We start from the raw sequence: 20821 nt of genomic DNA on the forward strand, positions 1-20821 counted from the left end.
GGACTGGACTGAAAATGATTGAGACAGTCTGGCTGCTTGTAAGAAAATACAAAGACATGAGTGGTGGATCAGAACTTCTGCAAAGAGTCATTTAAATAATTATGTCATGAAACTGAAACTGAATTAGAAGTGATGCAAAAACTGAGCGTATTTCAGAGCTAAAAGTCAACAAGTTTCTCTTGTTCAGGATGCATTTAAAACCAGTTGCCAGTAGACGACGCTGCGGCTTTTCCTGACTTTTATTCTCTCCCAGCACTGACAGAGAAGCGATGCAGCCTCTCACAAGTCTGGGCTCCTTATTTTTTGCAGCGGAGGCCGCTTCTTCACGCGACGAAGCACGTTAACGTGCGCGGCTTTTCTTCCTCCAGCCTCCCTGACCGCAGCCCAGATGGCTTGGCAGCTCATTTCGTCGTGGTACACATAGTGCAGCTTCCCAGCCGGTATATAACCCGGTTAATTATTCATTTCCAGCCCTGTTTCTGCCACCCTTTCCCTCTATGACCGACTAGTCCGGTCGGAGATCCACCGCCCTGCAGGCTGCAGGAGACGGAGCTCCACCGACGGGGAAAAGCGCAGCTCGGGGAGAAGAAAGGATGGAGATGGTGTGTGTTCCGGATTCAGGAGGGTCATTTGGCCGTGATGTGAGCGCGGTCAAGGCGCGTCAACCTGCCAGGAATGATGGTGAGTGGCCGATAAACGCGCGCGGTGCACCTCTTTTTGTTTGCTGTCAAACAGCTTGACAGCGGCGCGTTTTCAGGGATGTGACGGAGGAAGAGGCCGGGCTGCAGCAATGTGCAAATCCGGATTGTTGGGCTTTAATGGAGGTCAGCGCGCTTCGTGTGATGGATGGTGATGTCTGACCCGGCTGGCCGCAGCGGGATCGATCTGGCTGTTATCGCCTCTCATTACAGCGGATGGACGGATGATGGATGGATGGATGGATGGATGGAGGGATGGAGGGATGGATGGATGGATGGATGGAGGGATGGAGGGATGGAGGGAGGGAGTGTTTTTCTGACAGTGTGTTTGTTCTATCCTGACCAGAGGTGAAGTCTGAAATCGGTCACCTGCTTCCTGAGGGGGTCTGAGACGAACCCAGAATCAGTTTAAAGCCCATAAACTCCTAAATATTTGAGTACTTGATACAATAATGTTAACTTGCATGTGTCTTTTCTGAAAGTTTCTCTGATTTGGGGGGGATTTATCTGTAGTTGGGACCTATTTAAGTGATGATTTAGTATTTCTTGTTCAGACACATTTGAACAAGTTATCAGTAAAGTTTGTTCCCCCGAGCAGCTAAAATAAGACAGCAACTGAACATTATTTCATGCAATGTGCGGGTAAACGTGAGCCTGATTTGGACAAAGTGAGTACAGAAAGATGGATGGATTATGTTTTGAACTTGCAGCTATTTGAAAGCCCAAATATTCAGTTTTCTCTCATCAAGCAGCAGATCCACACCTGAAAGAAATGATCATTTGAACAAACACTGTTGCATTAAACTCTAAAAACCAACAGAGTCTTTTGGCTTTTTGTAGTCTTAGAAAAGGGGAAAAATGAATAGACACACATCCTTTAGGAGATTATTCTGTCGATGCGGTGTTGGTTGATATGAATGGGATCCGCTGTGGGTTTATGGGTTTGTGAGGAGCTTTTAGCGTGTTTCTATTTTTGGATCATAGCAGCTCAGCAGGTTGGAGACGCCACATGATGAGTTTAGTTGTTTAGCTGTTTGAACCCCAGCATATGAACCATATATTGCAGCAGCTATGCAGTTATGTGTTTATTCATCCATGTGATGCTCCAGTGAAGCTGAACATTTAATCTGTGTCTTTAATCTTTGTTTCGCTTTCAGAGCTCCTGCAGGATCAGGTGAGCAGAGTTGATTTGAGGTTAAACTGCAGCAAACATGCAACCAGAATTCAGTTTTCATTAGTGATGCACACGTGTGGATATGAATGCTTCAGGAAACCCCCCAAAGCATGTGTTGGACATTAGTCGTTCATGTAACGCATAACAGCGGAACGCAGTTTTTATCCGGACAAACCCGAGGTTGTTATATTGAGATCAGCGGTGCGTTCGTGCTGCTGTGGAGTGTATAAAAGGCCTCCTCTCAGGTATTAACGCTGTTGTGAACTGTGCACATTCTCTGCATGCTCTTACTATCGTTATTATGTAACATTCGCAGATTCTCAGAGGCCCGCTTTGGGACTGAGATGCCTTCAGGAAAGTAGTTTTTACCATTTTCAAAAGAAGACTTTACATTTTCATGGACTTGTTGGTTACATTTTCTCCACTATTAGTATTTGCAAAGTTAATAAATGTTTTCTAAACATTGTAGCTTGTAGAAGTATTATTTGTCTGTGCTGAGGTTGAGTTGTGACAGCGATTTATGCTTTTGAGCCGAATCTCATGAAACCTGGTGACATGTTAAGGACAAAGCCATTAGATTAGGGCTCGGATCAGGATTATTTTAGTTTAAAATGTAAACTATGGCTTTTTGCACATTGAATTTAATATTTAAAATGACTTTAACCTGTCGTTGTTTTTGGCCACAGTAAATTGCAGAAAACATTAAGTATTTGTTGTGTAATTGTTGTGCTCAGCTTCCCAAACTGAAATCCCAGCATCATGAGCATAAAAGTCTTTTAAAGGCATCAATAAATGGCTTCCTTTCAAGACTGCCATTTTGAAACGTTTGTTTCACTCGTGTATAGAAACAAATCCATCAGAAGAGAGAAGACTGCAGGGACCAAGCAGGACCCAGAATACAGCGCCGCTACGAGCCACTTTGAATATTTATTTGACTGAAACCTTCACATACAATCATGTGTACAGTCTGTGCTCCCTGAAGGCCACTGCAAAGCACTCTGGGAAATGTAGGTCATAACAAACTGACGCAGTAGCAGTTAAGGCAGGTTGAGGGAGATGAAAGATAGCATTTCATCACTGAAATAACTCCCGACGGGCTTTTAGTAGCACAGACTGAAGTTATGAAACTAAGTAGCCGCCTGATGGAAACCCAGCCAACCTTGAGCCGGCTCTGAGTGTTCTCTGTGTGTCAGGCTGCCGTCTGATTAGTGCAGTCAGGCAGCACAGCTCCAGCTCTGCAGCCCGCCAGAGGAAGGAAAATGCCACAACACGTCACTTTGGATCAGCGGGCCAGCGTCTCCGACGTGGTGCTGCTGCTCCCAGCCTCAGCCCCTCCCGTGTGTTTGAGCGTGACGTGGAGAAGGTCGAGTTTGTTCTGACCGTGCTGAGCTGGTCCAGCTCCAGACAGAGATGGCATCGTGCAGAAGAAAACATCTGCTCATAGAAAAAATGCTGCAAAGAAAGAAACAAGAGCTTCTTACAGAAGAAACAACAAAAAATGCTGCAAAGAAAGAAACAAGAGCTGCATGCAGAAGAAACAACAAAAAATGCTGCAAAGAAAGAAACAAGAGCTGCATACAGAAGAAACAACAAAAAATGCTGCAAAGAAAGAAACGAGAGCTGCATGCAGAAGAAACAACAAAAAAAATGTTGCAAAGAGCTTCATGCAGAAGAAACAACAAAAAATGCTGCAAAGAAAGAAACAAGAGCTTCATGCAGAAGAAACAACAAAAAAAATGCTGCAAAGAGCTTCATGCAGAAGAAACAACAAAAAAAATGCTGCAAAGAGCTTCAAGCAGAAGAAACAACAAAAAAAATGCTGCAAAGAAAGAAACAAGAGCTTCATGCAGAAGAAACAACAAAAAATGCTGCAAAGAAAGAAACAAGAGCTGCATGCAGAAGAAACAAAAAAATGCTGCAAAGAAAGAAACAAGAGCTTCATGCAGAAGAAACAACAAAAAATGCTGCAAAGAAAGAAACAAGAGCTTCATGCAGAAGAAACAACAAAAAATGCTGCAAAGAAAGAAACAAGAGCTTCATGCAGAAGAAACAACAAAAAAAATGCTGCAAAGAGCTTCATGCAGAAGAAACAACAAAAAAAATGCTGCAAAGAAAGAAACAAGAGCTTCATGCAGAAGAAACAACAAAAAAAATGCTGCAAAGAGCTTCATGCAGAAGAAACAACAAAAAAAATGCTGCAAAGAGCTTCAAGCAGAAGAAACAACAAAAAAAATGCTGCAAAGAAAGAAACAAGAGCTGCATGCAGAAGAAACAAAAAAATGCTGCAAAGAAAGAAACAAGAGCTTCATGCAGAAGAAACAACAAAAAATGCTGCAAAGAAAGAAACAAGAGCTTCATGCAGAAGAAACAACAAAAAAAATGCTGCAAAGAAAGAAACAAGAGCTTCATGCAGAAGAAACAACAAAAAAAATGCTGCAAAGAGCTTCATGCAGAAGAAACAACAAAAAAAATGCTGCAAAGAGCTTCAAGCAGAAGAAACAACAAAAAAAATGCTGCAAAGAAAGAAACAAGAGCTTCATGCAGAAGAAACAACAAAAAATGCTGCAAAGAAAGAAACAAGAGCTGCATGCAGAAGAAACAAAAAAATGCTGCAAAGAAAGAAACAAGAGCTTCATGCAGAAGAAACAACAAAAAATGCTGCAAAGAAAGAAACAAGAGCTTCATGCAGAAGAAACAACAAAAAAAATGCTGCAAAGAGCTTCATGCAGAAGAAACAACAAAAAAAATGCTGCAAAGAAAGAAACAAGAGCTTCATGCAGAAGAAACAACAAAAAAAATGCTGCAAAGAGCTTCATGCAGAAGAAACAACAAAAAAAATGCTGCAAAGAGCTTCATGCAGAAGAAACAACAAGAAATGCTGCAAAGAAAGAAACAAGAGCTGCATGCAGAAGAAACAAAAAAATGCTGCAAAGAAAGAAACAAGAGCTTCATGCAGAAGAAACAACAAAAAATGCTGCAAAGAAAGAAACAAGAGCTTCATGCAGAAGAAACAACAAAAAAAATGCTGCAAAGAGCTTCATGCAGAAGAAACAACAAAAAAAATGCTGCAAAGAAAGAAACAAGAGCTTCATGCAGAAGAAACAACAAAAAAAATGCTGCAAAGAGCTTCATGCAGAAGAAACAACAAAAAAAATGCTGCAAAGAGCTTCAAGCAGAAGAAACAACAAAAAAAATGCTGCAAAGAAAGAAACAAGAGCTTCATGCAGAAGAAACAACAAAAAAAATGCTGCAAAGAAAGAAACAAGAGCTGCATGCAGAAGAAACAAAAAAATGCTGCAAAGAAAGAAACAAGAGCTTCATGCAGAAGAAACAACAAAAAATGCTGCAAAGAAAGAAACAAGAGCTTCATGCAGAAGAAACAACAAAAAAAATGCTGCAAAGAGCTTCATGCAGAAGAAACAACAAAAAAAATGCTGCAAAGAGCTTCAAGCAGAAGAAACAACAAAAAAAATGCTGCAAAGAAAGAAACAAGAGCTTCAAGCAGAAGAAACAACAAAAAAAATGCTGCAAAGAAAGAAACAAGAGCTGCATGCAGAAGAAACAAAAAAATGCTGCAAAGAAAGAAACAAGAGCTTCATGCAGAAGAAACAACAAGAAATGCTGCAAAGAAAGAAACAAGAGCTTCATGCAGAAGAAACAACAAAAAAAATGCTGCAAAGAAAGAAACAAGAGCTTCATGCAGAAGAAACAACAAAAAAAATGCTGCAAAGAGCTTCAAGCAGAAGAAACAACAAAAAAAATGCTGCAAAGAAAGAAACAAGAGCTTCATGCAGAAGAAACAACAAAAAATGCTGCAAAGAAAGAAACAAGAGCTGCATGCAGAAGAAACAAAAAAATGCTGCAAAGAAAGAAACAAGAGCTTCATGCAGAAGAAACAACAAAAAATGCTGCAAAGAAAGAAACAAGAGCTTCATGCAGAAGAAACAACAAAAAAAATGCTGCAAAGAGCTTCATGCAGAAGAAACAACAAAAAAAATGCTGCAAAGAAAGAAACAAGAGCTTCATGCAGAAGAAACAACAAAAAAAATGCTGCAAAGAGCTTCATGCAGAAGAAACAACAAAAAAAATGCTGCAAAGAGCTTCATGCAGAAGAAACAACAAAAAAATGCTGGAGACACACATTCTGTCTGATTCTACATCAGAGATACAACAACAGGTGTTGAGTACTTTCTCGTGTCCCTTGTACTCTCAACACTTACGAGTGTGGTGGCGTTTTCCGACTTTAAAGCCTTAAATAATGCACAGGCTTCTCAGTTATTCGGCTTCACCTGAGAGGATGCTCTTCTGTTGCATTTGGAAGCAACAGCAGACGTCTGAGGCTGCAGGGAGCATTGTGTTCACGTCGGTCTCAGGTTCCAGAGGAGAGGAGCGCTGTGTCAGCTCCAGCTAACGAGTGTAGAGTCTGAAGCAGTGTGCTGCACCCTGCAGGCGGCCGAAGGCCAGATGTTTGTTGTTCCAGCTGACAGGTGCAGAGAGGCTGATTCCTACAAACAGATGGAGCTTTCAGCTCTGCGGGCCTCTGGTAAAGGAAGCCTTCTGCTCTCTGTTCTCGAGGTGAAATTTACACATATTTTTGAAACCATTGGCTGTCATCTGTTGGCAATTTAGCATTTTGTTTGAATAATGAATGGAGCAGGAAGTCTTTTCCTGGACACACGCAGGCTTTATGGAAAGCCCATAAATTTATGTTTGTTCTCCCATAATCCAGAAGCTGTTCCTTCTGCTTTCTTCCAATATCTTCAAAGTACTTTGAGGAGGCTTCTGAAGCTGCTCGGTGCAAGAAAACAGTTGTATCCTACAGAGAAGTGACATGATGTGGAAATCTCGCTCCTCCACACTTTAGACTGATGCAGGGGAAGCAGGGATTTGTCCTTTCTGCAGTTTTGGCTCCCTTCTCCTCACGTCTCTATCAAATAATTACTGGGAGGTGTTGATGTAAGATGCAAAGAAACGACACGAGTTAACGTGTTGAAAGCACCCGGAAGCAGCAGAAGAATGGTTGATGTGAGTCTGAAACTGTTGCTCCTCACACTCCAGTGATGGAAATGTTGAAATATGGCTTTTTTGTCCTTCTTTTTTCTCAATGTTCTGTCTTAAAGAGACAAGTGATGAAAAGATGGATGTGTTGCCAGACTGGCATCTGTCAGAAAGTGGAACCAAAAGTAAAAAAATGCCCCAAACGTGAACATTTTTACTTTTTTTCAACACAATAGAATCCAAAAACCATTGCATCTGCATCTCCATTTCATACAACAACTAACTGAGTCAAAAAATGTCCTCAAACCTCCCTGGATATCTAAAACAAATGTATTTATTCTCATTCTGCAGTTAGCTTGAAGTTTTTATGTAGTTCTACATTATTGCTGCCTCCACAGAGCTATAAACAAACATTATCTTCATGGAAGTGTGTTTTTATGGCTGTAAAGTAGTTTATAAATTATTATTACGGTTTCATTCAGTGGGTCGTTTAGCTCTGAAGCTGGGAATGAATCAGCTAATGCTTTTGAAACCCTGCCAGCGTTATTGACCTTCTGTCGATGGTGCCATGATCACAGTGTTACTAAAGCTGGCGTGTCGGGGGTTTTCTCCACGTGAGTTTAACCAAGCCTGCTGCAAACGGCGACCAGCCGCATGTGGCTTTCCCACGAGCCAGAAGAGGTTCTGTCTGCGGTTTGTTTCTTACACAATGAGAGTGAAATGAATAATTCATCCACATTCAGAGCGATCAGTGCAGCTGTTTGTGATGACGGAGCCCTGGTGGTAATGTGGCTCAGACTGAAGAGCCTGAGTGACATTTAACGGGTGAAACTGACATTTATCTCGGCTGTTTTCAGGCTCCTAACTGTTGTGATTCTTCCTTGTCTGCACCGGAGGATGCATTTCTACTGCCTGAGTGAGGATTAGTCAGATCAGTCCAGTATGTTTCATGTTTATGATGCTGCAGTTGGGAGTTTGTGAGACGTTCTGGCTTCACCAGCTGGAAGATTTCCCTAAAACTCAGCGTGCATCACTCCTGACTTCTATCAGGAAATGACTGAATGCATTTTGTACCAGTTCTTATTTATCAAGAAAGGTTTTATCATCATATTCTGTCATGCAGCTGCAACAGTAAGTCAGATCAACTGACTTCAGTATCACTGCATCTGCTTTTAGGTGGATTTCCTTGTTTTTCACTCATTCTACTACAAAGGGTGGAGAAAATGACTGTTGAGCCGCGAACCGTCACGTGTTGGTTGTTAAAGTTTTATCTCCTTTGATCGACTATTTATTTCATCGATTTGCTGTATTTGCTCTAAACAGAACTGGCTTTGTATCCCACTTGTTTCATTTTGTGAACTATGCAGAACGCAGTCCTAATCATTTTAAATCTCCCAAAGTAAACAGCTTTGGTGCATCACATTCATGAATGGATCCTCTCTTTGGAGTGAAATGATTCCTGAGATCACACCTTAAAGTAGAAACACTCCAGGCTTTCCTCCTGCCGACACCCGCCTCAGGCTCTGTGTTTGGTTTCTCCTCCATGGGAACAACAAGGCTCCCTCAGGCCGATGTCGGGCAGGAAACGGTGAACTGGATCGTCTGGGGGGAGCCTTCAGTCACGCTGAGCCGCAGGATTGAGCATGAAGAGCAGAGAAGGCCTTTATTGTAGGAGGCAATTAGATGGAGAGTGTTTCTTCCTTGTCCACAGGCATGGAGCCTCTGGCTGCTGGTCACCTTGAACAGAATATTAGCCTTCAGTGGAATCTCATTTGTGTTGTCTGCAGTGAGCTCACAGATACCAGGAGGCCTCCTTTATCCAAAATCCACCTCAGGATGACTTGCTTTTGTGCTGCATTTCAAGTGGGAAGATGGACTGATGGAAGATGACGAAGATCCATCTTTGACCTCGTGTTTGATGTAGTAAGTGGGAGAAAAACATGGCTGCCTCCATTTTAGCTTTGATGCCATCGACAAACTACTGTCAGCAGTTATAACGTCAACTGATCTGACGTCAAATGCTTTGTTAACCTATCAGGGGAGCCAACATCTGGGGGTATTTTCCTTGATTTTCCCAGTTGGAAGTCAGAAGGTTCCTGCAGCCTGTTTCGTACTGAACTCGTCTTTAAAATCAGTTTGAGCCGGATCAAGGTTGATTTGAACATTTAGTAGAAAAGTTTTGCAGTCCTTCCATCTGAACTAAAGCTGAAACAGTTAATCAGACAGTTCGAAAGATTAATTGCTGTAAGATTCGTTGCATTTCTCTGATCTGTCTTCATTTGAGGACTTCAGCTCCTGGAGCTCGTGACTTTTTCAGCAGTTTTTGACATTTTCTCGATGTATTTGTCGAGCCACGTGTTTCAGACTCTCAGCTGTCTGCTGGTGTAAAGACACAGAGATCTCAGTGTCTTCCCCCTCCTCCTCCTCCTCTATCAGCAGATTTTCCACATTTGGGCCAATGGGAGGAAGTGAAGCAGCTGTGGCAGCCAGGTTTTCGGCTCAGGCTCTTTCACTCTCAGCCTTATGTAAGCGCCTCTGTGTCGGAGGAGGTGTGAGAACGCCTCGGCCTCCCGGTGTCAGCGGTCGTGCCGAAGCTTTGCCGAGTCGTGATGGTGTTTGTGGGTGAGAGCTGATGTGCTCTGAAAATAATTCTCTGCAAACAAAGTGATGTGGCACCTTCTTCTCGGTGAGACTTCAGCACTTGAGAGAGTTTCTCTTTCTGGTGAAGCTGAAACTGGTTTGGAAATCAGTTCTGAAGTCTGTAGAAATGAGGCATGGTGAAAGCATGAAGATGGCCAGAAATTGCTCATTATAAATAGTAAAATTTCACTGGTTTAACTGAGATTATTGACAGAAAAACAGACATTGGTTTTATATTTTGGGTGATATGTAGCAGGAAGACTTGAAGCAAAAAAACTGAAAAGATGGGCTGAATTACCTCGTTTGTCTCCTGATTTTGACCTCAGCTGATATTCAAAGTGCTGAAGATCTCGATCAGAAGTTTCACAGCTTATTCCATGAATATAATAATCAGTGAAGTGTTTTTTAGGGTGACCTCATCAACACACACTGATCCAACTGTTGACCCAAATAAAGAAGCTTTCTGGAATAAAATGTGTATTTTCCATACCTAACTATGATGTTTTAACTCTCAACATTTTGATGATGTTTAGCGGTAGTTTCCATGAACCTGGGTCCATTTTTACGGGTTCTGCTGCCTCTGCCTTTAGCAGCAGAACTTTTAGCCTTTCAGGCTCATTACTGTCACCTGATTCAGACATTTAGTTCTGACTTTTAGGGGTTTTTAGATGGGCTTCTGTCAAACTTAATCATTCCTTTACTGCTGTGAGTTACAGTTATGGCTGCTTTATGTACGACTGTCACACAGATGGTTGTGACTGTCTATTTAAGTGTCTTTATGCTGTCATTATGATATAAAAATGTCCCCTAATCCTTTCAAACAATCTTTCTTTTAGGTTTTCTTACAGAGATTGCACATAGCTGGTAGTCATATCATGAGGAGGCGGATTTTAAAGGTCTTTAAACTGGGTCTGTTGGTGAAAAACAATGTGCTGATTTAACATTATTCTCAGTTTCACCCAGACTTTGGTGAGACTTTGGTCCTCAGGACACTCTGAAATGGCTGTTAAATGTGGCGATACAGTTTCCATCAGCTCATTAACTTCATTTCATGAGGAGAAAAAGCAATGTGACTGTAAAACACAATCAGTTTGGTGTCGTTTGTGGCTCTGAGGAAGAGAGCTTTTAAAAACCTGTTGGTATCCCTCTCTTTTAAGTCCAAAATGGGGAAACGCTGCCATGATGGAGTGCTCGTCTCTTCGAGCTGTCTCCTTTATTGTGTGGTGAACCTGATTTGGATCACATAAGCTGCATGGTGTCTGCTGGTAAACTGCTGGCTGTGTCCAGATGTTAGATTTATGTTTCAGAAAGGCCAGTTTGTGCATAATGACACCGTCACCCCAACCCTTTCCTTCTTTCTGATCTTCCTGTTGAGGATGAGCCGCCTTCCCTGGAAAGATGCCTTTGTTCTTGGAGCTGTTGTCCTTCTCTCTGACCTGCTTTGAGGCATGTGACGCGGTGATGCCAGCAGCCACATCCTGGTCACGTTTCCACAGCAGCCGGGCTGCTATTGATTAGCATGTACAGAGTGCTGGCCAGGTTTATTAGCAGGCCATTGACGACAGCTGCTGCTATGCGTCTTTGTGAGTCTGTCCCGGAAGCTGACATGTGAAGCGGTGACACACTCGGTCCTCCTCTGCAAGCGGCGGGATGCTGGCAGCTCACTCCGAGCTCGTCATGAGCAGGCCGGCTTCTGGCCGCTCGCCCACCAGCCTGTTACCTCGGATGGCTTCTGAATAACACTGAGAGACACATAAAGCTCTGTCTTCATCACGCTCTCAGTTTCTCATCAGACTGCCGCCATTCAGACAGCGTGAGGAGGGACGAGAGTTTGGAAGCGATCATGTGGCGGATTCCTCAGGTCAGTGATGGATCTATTGCTGGGCAGTAATTCACTGCAGCCCTGCTACTGAGACGGTGTCATATCTTATCATGACGCGTGATTAATCCTGTGGGGCCGTGTTATTTAACCCAATCAGTTTTTAAGATAAAGTCTAAATGGATCTTTGCAAACACTTGGTTTTCATTGAGAAATTTAGAGTCACAACATGAGATAACCTCGGTGTGATTGGTTGAAATAATACGCAGAATCCTATTCTAAACACTAAATATCTCCTTCTGTTTGGTCACAGCCTTCGATGTGGCCACCATTTCTCCACTTCTGCACTTTAATGTGTATTTTTTACCACCTCAAATGATCATACAGCCAAAGTTTAGGAGTCATTTACAGTAAATAAATAAAGTTTGATTTGTTGCTCTGATATTTTACATGAGAATAGTGATGAATTGACCTGCATTTTATTGATAATATTTACATTTTGCAGTAAATGAACCTGATTTTAGAACATTTAATGGGCTTTTTTCCCATGTTGCACCTGTTTAAAGGCACACGTGTTGCTTCTCCATCATGTGTGTGTGTGTGTTGAATCATGGCCGCCGTTGCCAGTGGAAAGTGTTTTTGAAAGGAGCTGAAGTGCAGTGAGTAATGCTTTATGCGGCTGTTGCGTAACAGCGTGGTGGGAAGGCCACCGGTGTTTGTTTTTTTCCTTTTAAATTCTCCTTTCTTCCCTTCTCCTTCATTTGACCTCTTCCTGCTCAGTTTATCCTCGAGTGCTTCATCTTTGACATCACCTGTCAAAAAGAAACTAAAGAATCAGCATCTAGCTTCTGTTGTTGTATCATTTTTAATTCTAATGGTTCAGCTGCACACTGGTTTTGATGTGTATTACTACAGGTTGATGAAAACTTGGTGGCTTTTGATTATTCAAAAGAGAGTCGATGCACATGGGAAGGGTTATATTTTTCCTATTTTCACCACCTGCCGACCACAATCTACAGACCAGTTTATTCACAAATCAGCTGATTGTTTTAGCAGAAGTAAAGAAGAAATAGCTTCATATTTAACTCAGCAGTCTGATAGAAATGCAGTCACTGATGTTTTTTCACACATTTGTATTCCTCTGCAGCTTTTTATGTCTTTAGCGTCAGAAACGGTGAGAAATGAGGCAATTAAATGGGGTAATAATCTCCTTTTTCCACCAGCAAGAACGAATGTTTTAAGCCTCTCCTCAGTTCAGAGAGGTGCCATGGCAACATGTCATTATATCCCATTACATGTCATTAGATGTCATTATATATGTCGCTAAGAACACCAGCTTTGTTCCAACTTCCATCCAGTTGCTTCTGAACAAGGACCGCAGTACAGAGACAGTTTGCCTCCTCCGTGCACAGTATTTTCTGACTGCTTTCCTCAGAAGGATAGTGGCTGCAGATCCATCTGCAACCAGTTTGCATTTGGTGGTGCAGCTCTGCTCTGTGTCTGCCTGCAGCAGAAAGAACAATATGACACTGATTAAATCAGATGGAGTTTGGAGAGGTGGAACTGGGATGGAAGTGGGTTAAAACAGTTTGAAAAGGACACAGCAAAGGCTGGTTAAAGTGTTAAAGGCAGCGCTGATTTACTGCTGACTGTGTAGAGGAGACACAGCTGATGGATCAGCTGATCAGCAGATGACACTTAAAATGAGCTCTTTGGTGGAGAAAGTGCTGCTTTTGAATTTTTCTGTATTCAGTACAGTTATTATAGCACCAGAACCAGGGAAGACTGGATAATGGCCTTTTCCTTCTCTGTCTTCAGAAAGTCTCATTTGACTCACTCTCTGTGCCTGTTATTCCTTCCTGGCCAGGTTTGCACGTCTTATTCTGGGCTTATTTTGAGCCCGCCTCCTGACAGGAAGTGGGACTGATATTTTTCTCGCAGCAGCAGGTATGAAACAGTCGTGCCGTCAGCGTCAGTCACCAATGTGTGACACACACGGTCACGTTGTTGGTTGTAGTTCTCGTGACAGCGGAATCTGTTGCGTGACACATTGACAGCTCTGATGGTTTTTGTTTAGCTCTCCGTCTTCTGTAAAGTTTTTCCAGTCATTTCCAGCTCCAGCATCTCACATATTCCCACACTTTCTGCTGATAGAAGACTTGGTGACATAAATGTATGGGGAGTGAATAGAAATGTCGGAAATACTGATGAGAAGTACTTAAATAAATGATTTTCCAGGCTTATTGATTATTCTTTCATTCATTCTCATTCTTCTTTATTCATAAAGCACTTTTAAAACAAAGGTTACACCAAACTGCTGCACTGTACAGGCAGAGCAATAAAGGAAATACTCATTAAAACACAGATGAGTGTGACAATGAGAATAAATGAGACTTTTTGGTCAGACAAGAGGAAATGTGACCATCACATCTGGCCCAAAGGAGCCAGCAGAGGTACAGCTCCTCAGTTGCCTCAGAGTGGTTGTTTATGTCCTTGGAAGGCATCCGGATACATCTCATACCCAGAGAGTTTACCTTCAGAGCTTCTCTCTATGCTGCCTTTTTCCTCGGCTGAGCAACTTTCTGTAATGAATTGCTCTTTTATCTCCCCTGATGTCTCCTGAGGGTCCCCGAATCTTCTGGCTTCAGCAGTTATCTCTCAACAGCGGCGCTAAATGAAGAAGGTAAACAAGTTTTCTGCTTTTACCTTCATCAGGAAGTTTGTCATTGAACTGATACCCCCCCCCAAAAGAAGACCAGCCAGAGATGCTCCCAAGTTTCCCCAGAAAGCTTTGAGGCCACGGTTGATTGGCCCTGGCCACCATTCCCTTTTAACAGAGAACATATCAACCTGATGGAAAATACTCGTGACCTGGGATCAGCCAACATGAGGCTTTGTTCACTTAAACTCTTATTTCTTGAAAAGTGAATTATGGATGTGAGTCACTGGAAGAAAAGGACATTTTTCAGAATCTGCTGCTCCGTACGGTAGAAACAGACACGTCCCAGTAAGATATTTAAATCCTTTTCAGTCTTTGGTTGCTTGTCAAATCTGCTCATGTGTGACTGTAAAAACAAAACATTCCTTGAAACTGGTTTTCAGTGATCTATTCGCAGGGTTTTTAAGCACCGCGTGGATCTAACTGCCCGTCCACAGCTTCTGAAACCGGTAAAAGTTGGGTTTGAAGCTGAATGATGGAAAAACATGGCCCAGTTTTCCTGTGAGCTGTCCAAACACTCACTCCAGCAGATTATTACAAGCAGGCAGCTCTGGATGAACATATTAAACAAACGGCTGGCCAAGCAGCGGCTGATGAGGTCACTGAGGCGTCTGTCCGGTTATTGGCTGAAGTGCTCCGACAGTGTAGCTTAACACAGGCACGTCGCCCTGTGTCGAGTTGCCTTCCGACTCCGACCAGGAGGCCTTATGGGATTAACAAAGCTCCGTGTGTCAGTCAGTGCACACAAATGCACTCTGGCACAGTTTACAGTCCAGTCTGCTGGGAGCTGAACAGTGAGAGAAGCAGGGAAACTTCATTCATGCTTAGTTCAGATCCGCTGGTGAAGCTTAAAGAACGTCTCCAGCCTGATTAATTCACAAAGAGAACAGCACTGACTGCTGAATAGATGCTTCGTGAACAGGTTTGATGAGTCACAGGGTGACGAAACCGTTTACTCTGAAGGAAAACTGCAGCTGTTGAGAGAATAAACATTCAGAAATAAGGCAGATAAGGTTCTGCCACACAGTGGTAAAACTTTTTAGACTCCTTCCTCCCAACAAACTCCAAATGAGCTAATATTTTTGATGTTTTCTACCTTCTATCAGTTTAATGCACAGTTTCCACAGTGCCTCAACCCTTTTTTAAATGATTGCAGCCATACAAAAGGATGGAGGAGCAGCCTGGCTTGCCTTTGTGATGTAAATTCATCTCCTTCAGATCATCTCCAGAGGTCTCAGTGCAAAGTGTAAGTCATGTGTTCCGTTAAGCAGCTCCTTTTTCTTACATTTGTTCTATTTAAACTGGTCCTAGTTGGTAAAAGCACAGAACATAACAGCTGCTGGCTGGTCAGTGACATCACTGACCATCACATATAAGCTCCACTGTCGCTCCGTTCTTCTGCGTTTCTTTAGCACCTGTTGCTGATTTGTCCAATATTTCACCGATGTTCATATTTGTAACGGCTGCCTTTGGTGCTGCACTGATTATACATTCAAGGACAAATCAAAAATGGGAATTTACAACTTCCAATTAATTTAATTAAATGAGAATGCAGATTTTCTACTTGCAGAGCATTATTATCTAACTTATTTCTTCAGTTAGGTGAACTCAATAACTAATGATGAGATCTGATGTTAAATCGGCTCCAGCAGGTATCCTTTGAATGGTGTTATGGTGTTTTTCCCCCTCTTTTCCCTCTTTTCTGTCTTCTCAAACCCCAGCTGGTCGAGGCGGATGGCCACCCTTCCTGGTTCTGGTTCTGCCAGAGGTTTCTTCCTGGTTCTGGTTCTGCCAGAGGTTTCTTCCTGGTTCTGATCTGCCAGAGGTTTCTTCCTGGTTCTGGTTCTGCCAGAGGTTTCTTCCTGGTTCTGATCTGCCAGAGGTTTCTTCCTAGTTCTGGTTCTGCCAGAGGTTTCTTCCTGGTTCTGATTCTGCCAGAGGTTTCTTCCTGGTTCTGGTTGTGCCAGAGGTTTCTTCCTGGTTCTGGTTCTGCCAGAGGTTTCTTTGTAGTTCTGGTTCTGCCAGAGGATTCTTCCTGAGTCTGGTTCTGCCAGAGGTTTCTTCCTGGTTCTGGTTCTGCCAGAGGTTTCCTTCTGGTTCTGGTTCTGCCAGAGGTTTCTTCCTGGTTCTGGTTGTGCCAGAGGTTTCTTCCTGGTTCTGGTTCTGCCAGAGGTTTCTTTGTAGTTCTGGTTCTGCCAGAGGATTCTTCCTGAGTCTGGTTCTGCCAGAGGTTTCTTCCTGTTAAAGGGAGTCGTTCCTTTCCACAGTCCCTCAGGCTCAGGACGGGAGATTGGACTGAAGACAAGTTTCGGTCCAATCTGTTGGTTTCCTTAGCTCGGATATTATTTTTGAATTGGCTCCATATGAATTAATTGGATTATAATTACAATGAATTGAATTCCAATTGGCTTGAATTGGACTTTATTACTTAAGTGCCTTGAGATGACAATTGTTGTAATCTGGCGCTTTATAAATAAAACTGAATTGAATTGAATTGAAATCAAAGCTGAAGGTCCGCTTGAATGGTCTATTTTTAATTTTTTTACAAACTGAATAAAATGGCCCTAAAGTTTCTAAGTGGCAGCCATGAATTCTGTCTGTTGGGAAATGACTCCACATCTCACTCGATCTTTTACCTCAGAAAGCTGCTCAGTAAATGCTGATTTTATAGATCATGGTTCTGCTGAGAACACGGTGCACGTTACTCTGCTGTGTTACTCTTTAATATTAAGGCCTTAAAGTTGGAAAACTGAATGATTTCAGTGACCGAGCTTCCTCCAAACCCTTTACACGAAGCGTTTGGAGCGTTTAAAGGAATGTTGTGACCCAGAATCACGATTCTCCAGAAAGAGCTGAGCCGTAGTGTAAATGCAGCGCTGCGTGTATTAATAGACACATTTTTCTTTATTCATGAGGAGTCCTCGTCTTGGTTTTCTTCTTATGTCACAGTGTCCACTGATGATTTCAGCACAGCAAAAACACATCAGTGTTGGGTGTTTTGCTCTATTTCAATCCTGTTTTTTTTGGTTTATATTCTTTAAGCAGTTATTTGTGTTTTTGGATACCTTTTTGTTATGTTATGTATTTAGCAGACGCTTTTATCCAAAGTGACTTACAGGTAGGCAGATAGGGTAAGGGGGCCTTGCCTAAGGACCCCTACTGGAGGTAGTAGTACCTAAGAGCAACTGGACTTTGAATAAGTTCTTTCTTTGGTAGAAATAAGTGTTGAAAACACTGTGAGAGCCAGAACCAGTTCGGCCCGAGCACCAACTGCAGTCCAAAGACCTACTGTATCTGTAGTGTTTGTTCTTTTTCTGGTTATTCGATTGCTTTTTGGAGGCCTGAACATGCTCAAACAGTTATGAATTTGTGTAAATGTGCCCAAGGAGATGCACAAACTTTGACTATGTGTGGCTCTCCTGCACGGCTCAGGAAAAATGGGCCAAAAGTGCCACCGACTGTGGAGCCCTGAAATGGCAACAGGTAGAAATCCATTTTATTTGCACTCAGACAGAACAAATAAAGCTCCACAAAAGCCTAAACCCAACAGGAAGGTGGCCATTTGAGTCAGGAAACTAAACATTTTGTGAACACAATTTACTGATATTACATTTTAGCAATCTCCAGAAAGAGTTTTCTTTAACTGGTCACATGTGGCCGTCTCTAAATAAAGATTATAAAAAGCTTGAGTGTTTCTTCAGAGCTGAAGCCCCTGAAATCTTAACTGAAGATTCTCAGTCATCCAGGTCATGGTAATCATGCTCTAAGGACTTTTATTTGGATCGTCAAGATCCAAAAAGATTCAGAAAGAAGTCCCTTATTAAAGCTCTTATGAACTCACACATACAACATCCAATCAACCTCAAAGAGACGTAGAATCTCTGCAGGCACCTAAAGAACATGTTATGTTTATGCATTTAGCCAAAGCTACTTACAGGTAGGGTGGGGGGGGCTTGCCTAAGGACCCCCACTGGAGGTAGAACCTTTCCTGCGGGGGATTTGAACCCAGGTCACCCACATGAAAGGTGGCTATCATACCACTACACCATTCTCTTAAGTACAAACAGTGCTGGAGACATCATAATCTGACCTGAGCTAACTTTAGTCTTACTGAGCAACACATTCGTACGTCAGAAGCTTGATTTGTTGAAAGTGCTGCATGTTACTGCACCATCCACAGTGGATTGGTTTACTTCAACAAATGAGCCAAAAAAGAGGTTATAGGGACATAGATTTGAACTGTTGGGGAGGTCCTTAGATTTGGGAGTTTTACAGTCATGAATAGTGCATCCGAAAAGTCCAAAAACAACAGTTTGAGTGGTAGCTCATCTGAGTCCAGTGGATAGATCTGTGTTGTTTGTCTTGTTCCAGATTGATTCAGGTTCAGGCCAAACAGCAACGGGGCAGATAACAGGAGAGCGTTCCTCATTAGACGGTGCTCCCATCCCAACATGCAACTCTGTGACGAGTGGAAACAGCTGAGCCATCAGCCGATAAGCTGAGAAAGTGGGCTGAGCTTGACCTAGTGGCTTACTTTAATTTAGGTCATTCTTCAGTTTGAAAAGATCTCAGAATAATGACGGTTAGAAGAGTTCTTCATCATCAGAATAATTCACCAATAAATGTGAGTAGATGCAGTTATACTCACCAAAAAGGATCTGTTGATAGCCAATTTGGCATTGTTCATTTCTCCTAATTAAATTACTTCATTTTGTTAAAGTTTCTTCAAGTTTGAGCTTCAAGATTAAAAATAAAACAAAACAAAAGTAAGAAGCATAAAGTAAAGTGTATTAATTCAGGTAACACCGCAGTCACGACCAGCTTCAGATTTTAATGTTATCATAAGATATGTTATTTATTATGATGTGGTAAGGCCATTTTTTCCTCTAACCCATGCTTGTAACGTATGTTTTACTTCAAGTTTCCTTTCATTTCATCAGTGAGTTTTGCTGCATCGTCCCTCAAAGACTTAACAGCTTGTAACGGTCACAATGATCAACTTTAAATGACACACCTGTTTGCACAGTGAAGCCAAGTCCCCACAATGTAAATTTCTTATTAGATTAAAATCCTCACAACATGAGCAATACAAGAACACACACACACACACACACACACACACACACACACACAGACTGAACACATTCAGAGGGAACGGACGAAGCCGCTGATTGGCTCTCGTGCTGTTGCTATGGGAGTTTCAGCTTCTCCCCTATTGGTCAGGCCTCAGATCAGGATTGAATGTGGCCTGTCGCTCAGCATCCCACCGTTGTCATGGCAACAGACAGGAAGCGGGGCAGGAGGAGGAGAGGTTGTTGTTGTTGTTGTTGCAGCGACAGAATAAAAAAAAACAAAAAACGTTCATTTAATTTTCCAAACGATGAGTCGTCTGCAAACACAAAACCGGCACATTTCTGTCTGAAATACAAAATGGCTTCATGCATACACCCCCCCAGCACACACACACACACACACACACACACATACTGGTATTGCTGGATTAGAGGGACAATTTTTCAAATAATTTATTTGCAACAATAAACACCTCTTTCCACTTATACTAGAAAGATGTAGTAAATCTTCAAAAATCCTGTTTGAGCCATACACCACAAATCTCACTTAAAAATTTAGATAAACACATCAGAAGTCAAGATACAAGAACCTGACGCAATGCTGTACTATAAGGACGATAATGAGGTACTTAGCTCCGCCCATGACACAAACAGCAATTGCCAGGGCCAACTTTATTTATCAGGACCATAGCCATACACATACACAAATGTGAAATTTCTGTGTATTAAAAAGGCCAAACATGGATAAATGGAATACAACTAAACAGAAAGAAGTAGACTGGATTTTACAGCACCTTCACTACATTTGTGAACAGAAAGGAAAATTTATAAATGGCAAAATGAAATTATGCATGTCTACTGTTAAAAAAAAGCTTTATGCATACACACACACCCACACACACACACATACACACACACACACACACACACACACACACACACACACACATACACACACACACACACACACATACACAGACACCCACACACACACACACACATACACACACACACACACACACACACACACACATACACACACACACACACACACATACACAGACACCCACACACACACACACACAGACACACACACATCCACACACACACACACACCCACACACACACACATACAGACACACACACATACACAGACACCCACACACACACACAGACATGCTGTGGGGTCATTCAGCAGCGACCTGCTAATCCCCCACTGAAAGATGATTATTAAAATGACATGTTTGGATGAAAAGTGGGATAAAAATGTAGAAGGCCGTGTGTTCGGTGTGTTTGTGAGTGTGTCGACTCATTTGTGTGTCGAAAGTGGTTTATTTTTCTTGCTCTGTTGCATATTTAGTCATCAGGCTCTTCCCTCTATTCTAATGAAAACACACTGCAGTCCACCTCAAACACCGAGTTCTCTGTCTGCCTTCAACTTTAGAACAAACCAGATTTATTTTTGCTATGAAATAGATGCTAATACAGATTTTAGTGCTGTTCCATAGAGCAGATTGAACTGTTATAGTTGGACTGGAAACATGGAGTTGGAGCAGCGTCACTCACTCAGTGATGACGCCGCTTCTTATTTACTGAAGAAGAAGAAGAAGAAGAAGTTTGTTTTTTACACCATCAGGTGACCTTCTGTCTTCTTTTCATGCATGTTTTAAATGTATTGATACCAGAAGGTCCGTTTCCACT

The 20821-nt window shown here is 42.2% G+C and overlaps 1 protein-coding gene across 2 annotated transcripts in view; it reads left to right on the forward strand.

The window, feature by feature from the left end:
- Positions 1-268: 268 nt before the first annotated feature.
- tmem198ab (transmembrane protein 198ab) overlaps positions 269-20821 on the forward strand; it is a 29261-nt gene continuing 8708 nt past the window's right edge. Inside the window, exons 1-2 of one of the 2 annotated variants that reach the window (XM_072378585.1) lie at positions 269-681; positions 8278-11371. The gene's annotated coding sequence lies outside the window, so the exon portion shown is untranslated. The remainder of the gene's footprint in view (positions 682-8277; positions 11372-20821) is intronic. The other variant, XM_072378516.1, reaches the window with a different exon arrangement.

Source organism: Leuresthes tenuis, unplaced genomic scaffold (assembly GCF_036924035.1).
Source record: "Leuresthes tenuis unplaced genomic scaffold, fLeuTen1.0.hap1 SCAF_1, whole genome shotgun sequence".
Classification (NCBI taxonomy): Eukaryota; Metazoa; Chordata; class Actinopteri; order Atheriniformes; family Atherinopsidae; genus Leuresthes; species Leuresthes tenuis.